The sequence below is a fragment of the Chenopodium album genome, chromosome 17 (genome assembly GCF_948465745.1).
Source record: "Chenopodium album chromosome 17, dcCheAlbu1.1, whole genome shotgun sequence".
Classification (NCBI taxonomy): domain Eukaryota; kingdom Viridiplantae; phylum Streptophyta; class Magnoliopsida; order Caryophyllales; family Amaranthaceae; genus Chenopodium; species Chenopodium album.
Window position 1 is genome coordinate 39,034,291 of NC_137850.1, and position 5,048 is coordinate 39,039,338.

Consider the following 5,048-nt stretch of genomic DNA (forward strand, 5'->3'; position numbering starts at 1 on the left):
TAACTATATCAAATTTAACAACATTTTCTTGACGTTAAGGTCACTATATACAATAATGTTTTCAGCGAAAACCACTATCAAATGTTCTTTTGCATCACAAGGCCGCTGCCCCCCTCCTTTGCTCCAGCCCCTAAACAATCTAAGGCTTCACTCCACCATCAGCTAACTTACACAGCACCAACAAGAAGCAATAACAACCTTGTAACTCTGCTGCAACCTGCAAGTATTCACCCTCACTCACCTACTTCAGCACAACCCAACAACAACACAAAGTAGCTACGTTTTCCCACAACAACCACCAGCCACCTTAATTCGCCTAGACAGCCATGTAGTTCATCCACCTCGCACCCTCCAAATCCACAACCAACCTCCGCCAAGTCACATGACCAGCTATCGCAACAACCACCACAACAGTCTAACCGCAACATCAGCAACCGCAACTTTATCGGACGCCCACACAGCACAGCCACCAATTGCTCCACCAATTCGCCACCAAAGCTCGACTCCAACATCACCAATTCGACCTATTGAAGTATTGAGTACTGACTGTAGTCTTTTTTTTATTTTTCATGTTTTTTTATAATTTTATTTTATTATAGTATATAATAATTATTTTTTTATTTAAAAATTATATAAATATTAAAATACGGTTTATTAGTTTAAGGTTTGGTTTGGTTTATAATTTTTGAAAAACCAAACCAAACCGTAAACCGTATTTACAAAAATTCGAAACCAAACCGTAATTTTATAAACCGTAAACCAAACCAAATCGCTAAAATACGGTTTGATCTTATTTGGTTACGGTTTTGACCAAACTTTGTATAGCCCTAGTAATAACTAATAAGTCAAGGTCATTACTTTAAAAATCAAGGTCAAAATTTAAAAATCCCTTTGTTTCGTAATAATCACAATACTTTGACTTTTGCACTATTTAAATGTTTACTTTAACTATATTTTTTTACCAATATATAAAAAAATATGTTGTTATGTAAAATATTTTTGGATTAGTCTTAAGTATATTTTCATATATTAACTTTTTATACTTCTTAATAACGTATAATCACCCCGTCAAAAAAAATAATAATGTATCATTACAAATATTAATGGTCAAATCATTAGCATGTATATTGCGATTATTATGAAATGGCGGGAGCAGTGAATGGTACAACTCAGAAAAACGGGGTAATAAGTCCAGGGGTGACACATGGTCTGGTTTGGTGCGGTTTGAGTCTAAACCAAACCAAACCAAACCGCAAAATACGGTTTGGTCAATTTTTCAAACCAAACCAAACCATATTAACATTGAAACCAAACTAAACCAAACCGTAATAATACTTCATTTAGCATTGGTTTGCGATTTATCATGGGATGACATTTTGTTTCTAAAAATTGTCAAATAATACTTCATTTATTTATAATAAAGTTTAAATAATTAACCCAAAGGGATTAAATTGTACTACAAAGTTACAATAAAAATAACAATCAACTCATCAAGTGCTAACACATAATAAAAGTAATACATAACAATCATAAATTCATTATACATGCAACAAATTGGCTGTAGTCTTTTGTTTTTTTCATATTTTTTTTATAATTTTATTTTTTTTATAATATATAATAATTAATTTTTTTATTTAAAAATTATATAAATATTAAAATACGGTTTAGTGGTTTACGGTTCGGTTTGGTTTTTAATTTTTAGAAAACCAAACCAAACCAAATCACTAAAACGGTTTGATCTGATTTGATTACGGTTTAGACCAAACTTTGTATAGCCCTAGTAATAATAACTAATAAGTCAAGGTCATTACTCGCAGTGTTTAATAATGTAATATCAGAAAGCGTGGGAGGCTGCCGAGTTAATCTTCTTGATTGATTTATTATGTCAATCTTTTACGCCATATCAGCAATTGAAGTAATAGCATGTTGAGTCAGCTGCTAAATGTTAGCGCTGCTCCTTATATGAAGTTACTCTGTTAGTTTAGTGTGTAGGTAGTTGGTCGACATTAACTATATGAATTTATAGTAGGTAGGTGGTTCGGAGACTATTCACAGGTTAGTGGTTGTTCAAAGTAAAGTTAGGTACTGATGCTACATTATTTAATACAAATTCATTTACAATACTAGTACTTTCAAAGGCCAATTTATCTCTTCAAAAATAGGAGTACAGCAAAATGTATTTTCATTAACATTTCAGCAACTTAATTTTGTTTAAAAAAACTCTACATAAAATTTATATTTAGAGAGAACATTTGTCAACGAACTGCACCAGTGATTTTGAGAAATAAAAAATTAAGTGTAATTTTGTGTAAGAAATTAAGAAAAACAAAGAGATTAGTCATTAGGATGAGAGAGAAGCAAAGATAGGTTAAATATAAATAAGGGGAAAAAAAAAAGCACTATGAACGTTCTCACCATTCACAAAAAAATATTCCTTACGATTGCGGGAAGGTGTTAAAGATATGAGATAATTAATATTATCAAAAAATATATGTGTGATATATTTTCCGTACAGATGTTATTAGGAGAATGATATATTTAGGTTTATTTATGTTTAAGATGTTATATAGTGAATATTAGGTTATCCCCGTGCGATGCACAGTTAAAATTAACCTTTCTTGTAATTAATATATTCAATTGCATTACATTGTATATGAAGATTAGAATTATATTAAAATAATTTATATTTAAGGAAAGTAAAAAATAAAAAATAAAACCACGATCAACATCAAATGAATTAGGTATGTGAAACTATAATTTAGGAGAGAAACTTGGTTAATTGAATTTTAAACACACTTATGCATTGAAGTCAAAAGTGTAGTTTAAAAAAAATAATAATAAATCATAATTATGTGACGACATCATACATAGAATTGGAGGGAAGAAATTTAGTGTGAGAATGACACGTAGGATAGTTTTAGAGTTGATGACGTCAACATTGTTTTGTTTTAGTAATAGTTAATAAATATCTTAGTATATCTTTTAGGAAATTATTTCCAATTTTATAAAAAAGATTAAAAAATAAGATGTAAAGTACAGCCGGTGGCTAAGAATATGAGTCTAACCCTTAACTTTCCTCACAAAAGCAATTAATCCTAACCAACAAATAAACCTTTTATTCAATTTTAGACCGATAATAACATCTTATATGAATTAGTGGCTCATATGATGTTGGATCATATGAAACATTTCGAGTTTCACATAACGATCCACGTTACAATATGGTACAAAAGGGTGAATCGAAACAAAGTAGTTTTAATTGTCAATCTTTGATTACTATAATTTTTTATATATATATTTAATCAGAGTTATGAACAATATAATTGTTCTTCCAAATAAAAATATGGATTATATAATTTTTCGTACTAGTAATGTATACGCAATATATATTAGTCCAACAATCTAAAGTATACTATAAATTAAACTTAAATAGTTTTTACATTTAAATATTACGAGTACTAGTTAGAACATCAACTTTCAAAGCATAATAGAAAAATATTTGGGAGGGAAAAAATTAACTAGGAGATGACATGTGTCACTCATAGTCTCTCTTTTAGTAGTTATTATTAATTTCACATGTTTTTTCAACTAATGTATATAAATATTCATTCATTAGTGGTTCTTACTATACATGCACATATGTGTTATTATAAAGGTTAGTATAATATAAGATACTAGTTTAGGTTCCGTGCCATGCATGGTAATTTTTAAAAATTAATATCAACTTTTCAATATAATTGGTTATTTTACAAAAAGATGTTAAAAAAAACTAAAATATAATTAATCTAAAAATTTAATTAATATACACACTACTTTGTTGTGAATTCTAATCAATAAAAAAAACAATTATTTTTATAACAATACTTTCTTGAAGTAAATTAATAAAATCTTTTTTATTTAAAGTAATTATCTTTGTTATTAACATATATTAAAAAATTATTTTTGTAAAAGATTTTATGCTATAATTAATTTTTTTTTTATTAAAAAAAAACTACTAAGGACATACTTGATGATGACACATGTCATTGCTGGTGTGTCTTTTAGTATATAGTTATTATTGATCTTTAAATTAAACAATTTTGGATTTTATGTATATCAGTATATGTAATTTTAAGTCTCCACTTCCTCTACATTTAAATGTGCGAAACATTTTTGACTTTTTTCATTATTCATTTACTCGTAATTCACTTTGACTAATAGTTGTGATTTACATATAAGAATAAAAAATGGTCTTGCGGGAGCTTGTTAGAATAAATCGTCTCAATAAGTAGTTTATTAATATTCAATTGTAATAATTTTTACTTATTATCATTCAAAGTTTTTCATTGGCATATGTGCATAAAAGAAATGTTTCACTTATTAATATACAGAGAGAATATATTAATACGAAGGTACATATGAGACAAATGCACAGTAATAATCATATATAATCAAGGAAAAAAAAAACTATAAGTTATTTCTACCTTGGTTTTTTTTAGTTGACACATATTCATTTTTAGGAAGTTTATTTTCAGTTGACAATAGATTTTATACCTTGGTTTTTTAGTGTACCCCACATGTTAATCATTTTCTCCCGGTCTTTCTCAACTCCTTAATATGTGTGCCAAAAGTTGAACGCGTCAACTAAATAGAAACAAAGGAAGTACAGAATTTCTTATATGTGGCTGCCCACACGGTGTGACCATCAATCAAGAGGGTTACTTCATTAGTGTTATAAAGGTAACTTGTTCAATGTTACATGGGTTACTTCGTCAGTGTTACGGTTTAGTTAGGGGTTACTCAGTCAGTATTTTAGGAGTTACTCGGTCAGTATTATATGGGTTACTCGGCCAATATTATAAGGGTTACTTTATTCTTTTACAATCATGTGGCCAGCCGCACACAAGACACATTGTAGGAAGTATATACTTCCTATTTTTTAGTTAATGCGTTTTTAATTTAACACTAAATTAGAATAAGATTAATATTCATTAATCACATTTCAAACACAAAATTAAACAAAATCATAGAACAATAAGATGTGTTTTGATGATACTAAGGGTCTATTT